Consider the following 13,017-nt stretch of genomic DNA (forward strand, 5'->3'; position numbering starts at 1 on the left):
CTACAAGAGCCTGAACTATGCCATAGCTCTGACATGCATCTGTGCTGAGCACGACGAGATTTGCCAGAAGCTTCAGCCATATCTTCCAAAGAGCCATGTGGCGTGGGCACGATCCAGCAAGCTAATGAGTTGCAAACCGCAGCAATTTTCGAAAGCCTGGCTCCGCCAACTTCTAATCCGTACAAAACCTCTTACCCCTTTTCAGCTGAAGAAGTTTAAGCAGAATATCCGAGAGTTTAATTCTGAGGAGAAGGAACTGATGCAAAGACTAATCCAATCTTACGGGTGCTGTGAACCTCGTGTGGAATTAATTCCTGCGGAGACGAAATGTGCGCTGTACCGTTTCTCAAGTGCCATGTGTAGGGCGAGGAAGATGATGATGAAGGGTACCGTTGCCGCTGTATAAAACCCCTGACATCTTAATTTTCCATCATTTCGCAAAGCATCCTTGCCAAGTCACAAGTAATTGTTGTTGTTGTCTTCATCCTTGCTATTACTTTGGTGAAGAAGAAGAAGAAGAAGAAGAAGAAGAACAACAACAACAACAACAACAACAACAACAACAAGAAGATCATGAACATGTGGTCTATTTTGAAAGATCATGGTGAGGACGGCCATTGTACAATGGGTGCGCTGATGCGTTGTGCTGCGCGGTTAGGAATCGCAACCTCGCTGACAAACCTGGTGGAACCTTTCAATGGAGACCATGGATATGATCAAGCAGTTGTTGAAAGTCACCCCATAACCAACTTGATCTGGATTGCTGCCAAGGACATGGCTTGCTGCGGGCGGAAAGAACTACTTGATGTAGTGAAGCTGCTGTTTCCAGTTGATCCAACCCCTGATGGAAGTACGCCTAGTACTGCTACTGGCAAGTCGGACATTGCTCAACGCCACCTCATGAAGAACCTATCCTGCGTGTTCAAGAAGGTGAAGAGCACCCCTTCCAGTAACAACATTAGTATGATCATCGTGTTGGTTGCACTGCTCATTCTCTTGTGTGAAGAAGTGTCGCTGAGAGGATACGATCATGAGCTGCACTGCACTCTAGTTGAGTTCTTCGATCAAGAACTGCATGCTATTGACGTGGTGCACTACAAGCGTTGTCAGCAAACTCAGTCAACATTCACGAATTGTGGAATTCCACAAATGCTCACATTGATTACTATTATGTCTATCCTTGCCTCCCTCACTTTGAGCTATATTATTTGACATGTAGACACACACACACACACACACACACACACACACACACACACACACACACACACACACACACACACACACTCAAATCATCATCATCATCATAATACATGACGTTATTCATTAAAAATGTTTTATTATAATTTATCAATACACTTGGTAAAGAAAACGGAATGAATCATAAATGTTGTAGTTTCTGTACACGCCTGTGATGGTATTGTCCATTCTCAGTACGGCTTGATTGGCATGGAGTGGGTTGGAAGTGAATGACAGCGTGCACTTGTTCTTCCTGGGTGTTTGACAGTGTGACATCCAGTAGCGTATCTCCTTTGTCCCGCGCTCTGCAGCATCTGCAGGGTATCCAACTAGAATGTATAACCCAAGTGGCACATGGTACCGGCATCCACATTTTTCCAAATGGGAATTCAGTGAGCACCAGTTCTGTGTTTGCTTGAGTCTCCGGGAGTGTTCCGCTAACAGTGTGTTCTTCTAAAGCGAAAGTTTGTCGTATCAGTGTTCTTCTTAACGAGGTTTCACTGTACATAGATGCAAAAAGACACACATAGGTGGTCTTTATATTACATTGTCTATTCCTTGATACATTGACACGTCTGTGTATTGCTCCCCGTTCTGATAGGTGTATGTTTTTGTTGTAATCGCCGTCACGTGAACGGTGTTGTCAGCCCTCACCTCTCTTCTTTTTACCATACATTCCTTGTAGACTTGTAGGGTTTCATTCTGTTGATGTTGTTGTTGTCCGTCTTGTTGTCGTGGAGGTGGTGGAGGTGGGCTAATTAAGTGGCCACTTGAAATGTGAAGTGGTGTTTGAAGTGCCTATCGGCGACATAAGCATTTCTTTTAAAGTGGTGGGTGTGGTGTTAGTAAGATTGACTGTCTGGGATGGTTTTTTTGAAATTGAATTATGATATTCTGGAATATTCTAGGTATTGCCAGACTACCCTTCAACCAACGAGCATCAAACAACTGGATGGGGATAAAAGTGATTGGAGCCGCCTTGATGAGTCCCATTCAACTCCTGCCTGAAGATCGTCTTCTTCTTCTTCTTCAAAACAAAGATGCAATTCAGCTGTGACTTATGTCTTAAGACTACGACCGGCCTCCAGCCGTTCGTTGACCACGTCAAATCAAAAGGACATCGGAAGAACCTGGAGGCTGGTCGTCAGCCGGTTTATAAATGTAGCTGGTAAGTGATCTGTTATACAATTATCTTTATTTGAAATACAGGAGATCTTATACATCTTGTTTTATCTTTTTCCCCCATGCAGCGATGACGAGTGGATTGATCTTGGGGCAATGAAGGATCACGTTACAACGTCCCGACACATCAACAACTACCTTCAGAGGCTTATCAACTTCTACGGGGTGTTGCCCATTAACAGCGTGACGAAGATGGCGCAAGCCCAGGCGGAGCTCCTGTGTTTATAATAAAAAGTTTAAAACCAACATATCTGTGTTAAATGTTTGTGTGAAAGGGGTCGAGTTCTCATTCAATTGCATGTTCCGAGTTGATGGGTTTGGAACGTTGAAGTTCGATGTGATCGACGTATTGGGTAGCTGCAAGTTCGTTGAACAGAGCGGTGGCAAAACATGTGACAGTTGTTTTTTGGCACGTTGTAAAAGCCCTTGACGAGATTCGAGTCGTAGAGGAAATCTACCATATTCTGCAGATTTAGATTCGATTGGTCAGTAATAATCTCCTCTATTGCCGTATTGGAGTTTTTCGATAGGCACTCGTCAGCTCCGCATTATAGTCTATAGACGGATGTAGACGACGCACAGACGCCATTTCCTGAACAGCATGGACCTGTGTGATCAATTCGACGCGCTCATCAATTACGTTCGACAGCCAAAGGGCTCTCCTGCAGGTGATGATTGTTGCAATCACGTGACCGAGGCCGTGATAAATGGACGCACCGGAGCATGATTTTCAAAACAAAGCGATGCATGCCAGAAAAAAGATGCTATCAATCTCGACAGCGTCTCCTAGGCGTCGACAGACATCTAATTAGTTTTCTGAAGAAAACAAACATTGGTGACTTCCTCTCAGCTCACTTCAACCTTCACCCCCCTGCAAGAAACGCTACATTCTCTGAAGAAATCCTGTTTTGTACAAAAGCCTCAACTATGCTATTGCACTATCGTGCCTCCTATTCGATAGTAGCCTGTCGTCACATCGATATCAATGATGTCAGTGACGCCTCAAAAAAGCCATTTTGAAACCCTGGCCAAAGCGAAGTGGATGTAACAACGTCTGCTTCACCATCTCAAGTGGAAGAGGGGAGATCGCGTTTTCCCACGTTCAGCGCGTACGAGCAACGTGCATCTCCTGTGAAACCATCTCTTCAACTGGAAATGGACGTCTTAATTCCAAACACAGTGGAGTTTCTGCTGGAAGTACACATGAAACATGGGAGCAACCTGATGCGTTAGACATGTCGGTTAAACTCAGGGGTGACTACCATGATCTCTACCTAAAGACCGATGTGCACCTTCTTGCAGATGTTTTTGAGAAATTCAGATGCACTGCAATGCTCACGTACGATTTAGATCCGACACACTACTACACCCTGCCTGGATTCGCGTGGGCTCTTCTAAAGCATACAGAGATTTCACTCGCTCTGCTCACTGAGCTTCGGAAGAAGGCCGTCAACGAGTTTGACAAGGACTTCTTCAAACTTATGAACAATATGAACAATGTGTCTGGGAAGACAATGGAGAATGTAAGAAGAAGGATCTCCGTTAAACTACTCCGTGCAGAGGAAGAGGAAGATGTCATCAGAGCTGTGCACCATTCCACAGTAAGCGGTACATCTTAGCCGACGGTGTCAGCACACTTGCGCATGGACACCACCGCATCACACTGCCGGATGACTGAACAGTGATGTGATGTAATGGTGGTGGTGGTGGTGGTTGACAATCACAATTATTCACACCCTGCACCATGTCAATTTATTTCTAATGAGTTATTGATGTTGATGTTATTGTTTTCTACATACCACAGAATAATCTTCTTCTTTTTTTTGTCTAGTTTCCCATAACTAGACTTTTATTTCTAATATACCTAAATATAATTGCTGGAAATACAATCACAGTTGATGATGATGATGATGATGATTTTTTTATTTTTATTTTTTATGAAGCCACTTCTTTGGGCAAACAAAACACAATTTCCCAAGATGAAGGAGTGGAACCCTACACAAATAATAGTTTAAATGAATCCAACGCAAAGATCGTTTTTCCATGAAATACAACAATTGAACACAATTACATGCTTAAAGGCATGAAAGCAACAAAACAACAACAAAAGGGTAAGCGCCATACCAATCCCGCATGCACAGTCAGGACACAGCACGATACTTAACAAACTAGACCTGACTCGGCCACGGCAATCGAGACATCATGAAAACATCTCGCCGGATGGTGGTACCGTGACCGAGCCCCACGTATGCACAACACAGCAGCACGCAGCAAAGCAAAAGACAGCCGACAGCGGAGTAAACCAATGACCTGGGAATAGTGAGATCCCGATGACTCGGCCTGCATCTGGCACAGTCTCTTGAGGAACACATTGCACAGCCTCCCACAACCACCTTGCACAGAGAACACGAGAGGTGTGAAAGCGGCTCTTTCTACATTTGTGACTCTTGGCCCATATTCGTTCCACTTACGCCGCTCGTGCTGCTGGTACAATGCAGGAAGGGTTCTGGACCCGTAGGAAGGAGCATCTGGGCAAAATACCCTTACATCAAAAAAAGCTTCCTCCCCACGGGTCCAAAACCCTCGAGCGGCTATGTCCAGGCGCGCATCCTCTCGGCGGTTCGTTGACCGAAGAGGAAACCTCTCACCAGAAAGAGGTTGCAGCGCTGGTTCTGTCGAAACGGCAGTGCAGACTTCAGTCAATTCCCTCGCCAGCAGGTCACGTATCTCGTTATGACGAAGTGTCGGGAAGCCGCCCCTGGCGCAACATAGCTGATGCTCAACTGAGAACAGCTCACCACACACACACAGGTTGCTGGTGTATTGGCTAGCGGCCATGCATATCTCAATGCCAGAGCATCCCGGAAGTCACGCTTGGTGAGACGAAAGCCATGCTCCGCCAGGGGCAGCACGCTCAGCCATGAGGATGATCCTTTCTCCGTGTGTTCTTCTATTCGTCGCTTCGTCATCTCATCGCTCGTGTCCACTATTTTGTTCCTGGCTGCCTTTGCGCGCTCCCGGTTTTCGGTGTGGACGACACGTTTTTTGTGACGCATTTCATCGATCATCCATGATGATGATGATGATGATGATGATGATGATGATTGTGGAATGAATACGGAGCACCGCGCTGGTGGCGGCCAGGTGGATGTGGAATCAACCGCTCAGGCTAGGTCGAGGCCTATCCCCAGCCCAGCGGATGCCGGTAGTGGAGTTGCGAGCGTAGCCAGGGATCCGTTTTCCGCGAGAATCATTGATGCCTACGAGGTCGTGGTAGGCTGGAGACGCAATCTGTTCATTATACCCCATGGATCCGCTGGTGCAGCCTTTGTTGACGAGCTCGCGTCTTTGATCCTTGGGTTTGCGGATGACTCCGGTAAAAGAGATGTCGCATGGAGAGCTGTGTGCGTTGCTTGTCACCTTCTCTTGCAAAAACCACACAAATCAAAGATCATGAAAAACCATAGTGAGCATCTTCGCAGACGTCTCGTGCTGTGGAGAGATTGCGACATTCCACAGTTACTGAGCGAGTGCCTTTGTATCCAGGCGCACTTGCCGGCGCCGGGCGGTGGCTCTCCCAGGCCCGCCTCACAGGAGAAGAGTGACGTGGTGTTCGCTAATCTCGTTTTTAACGGAAAGATTTCTTCTGCTGTTCGCTACCTGGCGCCAAACGCTTCTGGTGGAGTCCTTTCCATGAACGACATTGTGGATGATACCACGGGAGAGACGGTCCGTGACGCCCTGTTGAAAAAGCATCCGCCATCTGTTACACCGCCTGCCTCGGCTCTCTTGCCGGGTGATCCCGAGATTGTCAACCAGGTCATCTTTCAACAAATAACCCCTGAGCTAATAAAGAAAATCGGTCGAGGCATGCAGGGTTCCTCTGGACCGTCTGGCGTGGACGCTGAGGCGTGGTGCCGAATGCTGACGTGCTATGACGCCTCGTCAAGGCGTTTGTGTTCATCCCTTGCTGCCGCGGGGAGGTGCATATGTACCGAGCGCCTTGCCGGTTGCGCGATGATTGGATTTACATCCGCTCGCCTAATACCCCTCGATAAGAAACCTGGCGTGCGCCCCATCGCTGTGGGCGAAGTGTACCGACGTATCATTGGTCGTGCCGTGATGTCAGTAGTGGAAAGTGATGTGCTGAGTGTAACAGCTCCTGTCCAACTCTGTGTGGGCGTTCCATCTGCCTGCGAAGCCGCCGTACACACAATGTCCCGTCTGTTCGCTGGCCCGGGGGTTGAGGGTGTATTGCTTGTGGACGCCTCCAATGCATTTAATGCATTGAATAGGCAGGCTGCGCTACACAACATTCCACGTCTCTGCCCCCCGCTTGCAACGGTGTTTCGTAACACGTATGGATCCGTTTCCCGCCTGTTTGTGTCTGGTGGAGGTGAAATCGAATCGCGTGAAGGCACGGCTCAGGGCGACCCACTGGCTATGGCAGCCTATGCTGTGGCGATCATGCCACTGGTCAGGCACCTGGCTGCGACATGCCCCAGTGTTGTCCAATCTTGGTTCGCGGATGATGACTCGGGTGCAGGTCTTCTGGCTCGCCTTCGGAATTACTGGGATGAACTCCGGGCCATTGGCCCTGGTTATGGTTACTACCCGAACGCGTCCAAAACTGTTCTGATCACAAAGCCAGAGCATCTGGATAGGGCCAGGGAAATCTTCTTCGACAGTGGCATCCAGATTACCGCCGCTGGCGGCCGATTCCTCGGGGGCGCACTAGGGTCAGAAGATTTCTGCCGCTCTTATATGGGGCAGTTGGCGGATAGATGGGCTGGTGACCTGCGCACCTTGTGTGAGATCGCCCAGACTCAACCTCATGCGGCGTATACCGTCTTCTCCAAGGCCCTGTCATCACGGTGGACTTACCACTTGCGCTCAATGCCGTTCTCGACAGGCGTTTTGGAGGCCTTGGATGAGATCCTCAGTGACCATTTCCTGCCGGCTTTGCTGGGTCATGGAATTGCGCAGGCCAGCCACCAACGTCGGCTAATGGCTTTGCCTGTCCGACATGGGGGCCTCGCCGTCCCCATATTGTCGAAGACGGCGGCTGGGGAACATCAGGCCTCTGTCAGTGCCACTGATCCTCTGGTTCAGCTTGCGCTATCATCGCCTTCGCCTGACTGTGCTGGTGCGTCACTGCCTCCGCCTGCGGGACCGCCTCTGCGTCATCTTAACCAACCACCTATGGGACCACCCCCGCATCATTGTGCTAATATGTCACCGCCTCTGCCTGCTGGATCGCCTTTGCCTGCCTGTGCTGATGCGTCGCTGCCTCGGCCTCCGCGGCCGCCTCCGCCTGACTGTGCTGGTGCGTCGCTGCCTCCACCTGTGGGACGGCCCCTACCTGGCTTAGACAAACCGCCGGTGCGACTGCCTTCGCCTGACCGTGCTGCCGTGTCACTGCCTCCGCCTGCGGAACCGCCTCTGCCTGACTGTGCTCGTGCATCGCTGCCTCCGCCTGGTCTAGACCAGCCACATGTGCGACCGCCTCCGCCTGATTATGCTGGCGCGTTGTCGCCTCCACCTGCGGGTCCGCCTCCGCCTGATCTTGACCAACTACCTGATGCCGTATCGTTCTCTGCGCTGCGTGCGGAGCCTGTTGCCGTGGGATTAGGCGTCGAAGGGCCTGGCGAGACTAATCCTAGTGGTCCGTATGGTGTCGCTGAGGCTGTTGCTGCGGTGCGTGCTGGGCTGCGCCAGGTGAGAGCACAGCGGGACCAGATTCCGCCTCCGCCTGATCTTGACCAACTACCTGATGCCGTATCGTTCTCTGCGCTGCGTGCGGAGCCTGTTGCCGTGGGATTAGGCGTCGAAGGGACTGGCGAGACTAATCCTAGTGGTCCGTGTGGTGTCGCTGAGGCTGTTGCTGCGGTGCGTGCTGGGCTGCGCCAGGTGAGAGCACAGCGGGACCAGATTTCGCGTGGTGTGCAGGCAGAGATTGGCCCTGGACTGTCTCCGTGCCAGCGGCTACTGTTAGAAACAGCGGGTGAGAAAGGCACCTCCAGCTGGCTGACCGCCCAACCGTCATACAATCAGCCAGTAACCATACTCAATAAATCTGATTTCCGGGATGCTCTCTGCTTCCGATACGGTTTGGAGCTGGATGGCCTCCCTGAGACTTGTGTTTGTGGAGCAACTCTAACCACTGAGCATGCAATGGCTTGTCCTACTGGCGGCTACACCATCGCACGCCATAATGATGTTCGCGATTTGCTGGCGGGTGTACTGTCGGAGGTATTGCCTGACGTGGAGGTGGAGCCGGTGCTAGCGCCATTTGATGGGGAGGATCTTCCCCATCGTACAGCCAACAGGAAATCCGAAGCTCGCCTCGATGTGAGGGCGCGGGGTTTCTGGTCCACGCAGCAGGAGGCTTTTTTTGATGTTCGGGTGACTCACCCAAAGCCAAACCTGCTGTCGCGTCCAGAAGTCCAGCGCCATCTCCAAAAGCATGAAGGCATGAAAAAGCGGGAATACGGAGCGCGTGTTGTGAATATAGACCGAGGCACGTTCACCCCGTTGGTTTTCGCCACTAATGGCATGTGTGGCCGGGAGGCAGACCGCTTTCTCAAGTGTCTTGCAGCCCAGTATGTCGATAAACACAGTGACTTGGCCTACTCGCTGGTTATGGGTCGATTGCGGTGCCTGCTCTCTTTCACTTTACTCCGTTGGGCAGTGACCTGTTTTCGTGGCTGCCGCAGCTCCTACCAGAAAAAGTCAGTCAAGAATTTCAGGAGTTATTGTTTGATGGGTCGTTAGATAGAGGCCGGTGTTTGTGAGACTGCAATCATTTAATGTTTCTTCCTCAGTGGTGTAGGTAGATTCTGTTTTGTAAGCATAGTAGGACTACTTTTGTTTTGTAAGTCAATCTCATTCTCCACGCTTTGCTGTCATTTCGTTATGTTTTAAAGTAGTTTTTATGACCTGATGTTTGTTTTTTATATTTGTAGTTCTATTGTTGACATCTTTTGTCTTTTCTTTGGGTTAAAAGGTTAACTTCATCCTCGTTTTCTTATTGCCTTGTATTGGAATTTGCCCATAAAAGTGGCTACGGTGTGATAATGCATTTTAATATTTCGGGTTTTAACATTATTTTCAGAAAATTGCTCTTACAATACCTTGCGTTTTATATTCATAATATTGTTGCCCGTAAAAGCGGCTTGGTCACATGATGATGATGATGATGATGATGATGATGATGATGATGCTTCACGCCACTTGTGTTCTCGACGTACGGCTTTAGTGGCCCAGAAACTACTCAATTCCTGAAATCATTGGCCTCCCTGTTTGTTGAGCGCCATACTGAACTGAAGTACCCACTAGTAATGGGCATACTACGCACCCGTTTGTCTTTCTGCTTGCTGCGATGGGCAGTCACCTGCTTCCGCGGTTGCCGCGGTTCGTACGGCAAGAGGCGACAGCCGAACTCATTTCTGGCCCAGTGCCGCCAGGCGGAGTAGGGTGCTGCCTTTGGCCTCAACTTAATATAATGCTATTTTGGTTTTTTCCCCTTTTATTACTCTGTGTTCATTGCTTGTTTTTGTATTGATTTACTTCCTTGACTGCTTTTGTGTTTCATCATTTTCCGGTTGGTTTTGTGTTGATTTCCCCTGTTCACTTTACATATTGTAATGATATACATTTGCTTTGCCCGTAAAAGAGGCTTTTCTCATGATGATGATGATGATTATGATGATGATGATGATGATGATGATGATGATTTTGATGACAATGTTGATGTTTTCATTTTTTCGTGTTGTGTTCTAATCATTCGCCATGCCACTGTCAATTGTATTCTGTTTGCCCGTAAAAGAGGCCCATTCCACAATGTTGATGTTCATGATGATAATGATGATAATAATACTTGAAAGATTGCTCTTGTCGGCAGCTAGAGCTTGCTCAATTGTCCGTTGTCAATCCAGGAGTTGAACTTGTCCGGGTAGCCTTTCCACTTGACCAGAGACTGTCCGGGGCGTTTGCGCAGGACTTTCTCCACGCGGAACTTGGTTTTCCTTGGTTTTCTGCAGTCGATGTTCGTAGAAACTGCCCTGAATAGGCTCGTTCATGAGATCTCGAATGTTGTAGGTGGGTGGTTGGGTGGGTAGAACTCTATTCACGACGAACACCTCTTCAGTCCAATTGGGTGTGTAGCCCTTTTTCGAAATGAGCTTTGCTCACAGCAATTCTCACTTCATCGTTCACAGCATAGCGTCGCCGCCCTGTGCGTGCATCTGGACTTTTGCTGGGGTGATCCTGTACAAACGGAGCATTACACTCCTCGGACGCCTCGGCAGGTTTCATACCAATACTGCGGTACGGTGCTTGCTGGTGTTGTACTCATGTACAAGTTTGGACTTTGGGTAGCACTTTGATGTAGACATTTGTTGATTTTGCTGTAAAGTGTTTGAGCGTTCTGTTGAATCGCTCTGCAACCACCGCCCCTTGCCGTCGTTATGAGTGCTGTACATGCTAATACCGTTGTCAGCAAGCCACTGCTTGACTGTTGCGTTGTAGAACTCTTTACCCTCATCGACCCACAGCTTGCGAGGTGAGCGCTTGCTGCTGGTCACGATGCTGCGAAACGCATCTCTGACAAGTGCGCCCGTCTTGTTCTGGAGCGGTACAACCCACCATGCATAGGGACCGAAAAGATCGATGACGGTCAGCAAATGTCGAGTGCCATTGTCATTTTTTTTTTTTTTGCAAACGCCTGCATGTCCACCAGATCTTCACTCCATCATGATAATTATGTCATCCAACTCGTGCACTATCACACGTCTGCGGGGCAGTTGCACCGCTGTCACTCCCAACACCGCCAGTCCCACCACCTGCGGTGCCGTTTGTGATTGAATCACTGTCAACGTCCAGGATCACGGGATCCTTGTGCAACCTATTGTCAGTGAAGTCACAGTTAGTGGCGTGCAAGTACTCGCACAGTACCTTCAATTATAGTACCCAGCTCCGAGAACAGTCTCCCTACGAGAACTGCATACCGACCACACACGGCAGTGCATGATAAAATTTAAAATAATAATAATAAAAATATTGACTGGTTATAAAAATGTTATTGAATAAAGTCATGTATTATGATGATGATGATGATGATGGCCTGTGTGTGTGTGTATGTGTGTGTGTGTGTGTGTGTGTTTGTGTGTGTGTGTGTGTGTGTGTGCGTATTTGTGTGTGTGTGTACATCTCCAATAATATACATGTAGCTCAAAGTGAAACAGGCGAGGATAGACATAATAGTTATCAATGAGAGCATTTGTGGAATTCCAAAATTCGTGAATGTCGACTTTTGCTGACAACGCTTGTAGTGCACCACGTCAATAGCATGCAGTTCTTGATCAAAGAACTCAACTAGAGTGCAGTGCAGTTCATGACCGTATCCTCTCAGCGACACTTCTTCGCACAAGAGAATGAGCATTGCAACCAACACGATGATCATACTAATGTTGTTACTGGAAGGGGTGCTCTTCACCTTCTTGAACACGCAGGATAGGTTCTTCATGAGGTAGCGTTGAGCAATGTCAGACTTGTCAGTAGCAGTACTAGGGGCTGTCCCATCAGGGGTTGGATCAATTGGAAACAACAGCTTCACTACATCAAGTAGTTCGTTCCGCCCGCAGGAAGCCATGTCCTTGGCAGCAATCCAGATCAAGTTGGTTATGGGGTGACTTTCAACAACTGCTTGGTCATATCCAGGTCTCCATTGAAAGGTTCCACCATGTTCGTCAGCGAGGTTGCGATTCCTAACCGCGCAGCACACCGCATCAGCGCACAATCGCTCCCGAGCGGCATATAACTGAAATACCGCCGCTAAAAGGTACTTTCAACCATATCAGCTCACAGGTCTGGACAATTGGTAAAATGCATTGTTTTTCAGTTGTACCTCCACTACATAACATTACAATTGAAATTGAAGTTAACGTTCGAGAACCTTCGACGGTACGGGTAATTCATTTCTAAGTCTGCTGCAGTGGTGGCGGGGTTGCTATACCCTAATGGTTTCAAAACATCCCAGACAGTCAATCTTATTAACACCACACCCACCACTTTAAAAGCACTTATGTCGCCAATAGGCACTTCAAAACCACTAAGTCATTAACCCAATTAAATGTGACACCTAGGCCAATTAAAAACCACTTCACGTTTCAAGTGGTCACTTAATTACCACTTATCCAATTATAAGATCAAGGGGGCTAATTAACAACCGACTCCGTCGACGGAGTCGACAACAACCGACGGAGTCGACTCCGTCGACGGAGTCGGTTGTTAATTAGCCCCCTTGATCTTATAATTGGATAAGTGGTAATTAAGTGACCACTTGAAACGTGAAGTGGTTTTTAATTGGCCTAGGTGTCACATTTAATTGGGTTAATGACTTAGTGGTTTTGAAGTGCCTATTGGCGACATAAGTGCTTTTAAAGTGGTGGGTGTGGTGTTAATAAGATTGACTGTCTGGGATGTTTTGAAACCATTAGGGTTTAGCAACCCCGCCACCACTGCAGCAGACTTAGAAATGAATTACCCGTACCGTCGAAGGTTCTCGAACGTTAACTTCAATTTCAATTGTAATGT

At 48.5% G+C, this 13,017-nt stretch overlaps 1 long non-coding RNA gene across 1 annotated transcript; it reads left to right on the forward strand.

Moving 5' to 3' along the window:
- The first annotated feature begins 394 nt into the window (after positions 1–394).
- On the forward strand, positions 395–2,667 carry LOC135828659 (uncharacterized). The gene is made up of 2 exons (XR_010555734.1): positions 395–2,407; positions 2,490–2,667. It is a non-coding gene; the product is annotated as an uncharacterized LOC135828659 (long non-coding RNA).
- The last annotated feature ends 10,350 nt before the right edge of the window (positions 2,668–13,017 follow it).

The sequence above is a fragment of the Sycon ciliatum genome, chromosome 12 (genome assembly GCF_964019385.1).
Source record: "Sycon ciliatum chromosome 12, ocSycCili1.1, whole genome shotgun sequence".
Classification (NCBI taxonomy): Eukaryota; Metazoa; Porifera; class Calcarea; order Leucosolenida; family Sycettidae; genus Sycon; species Sycon ciliatum.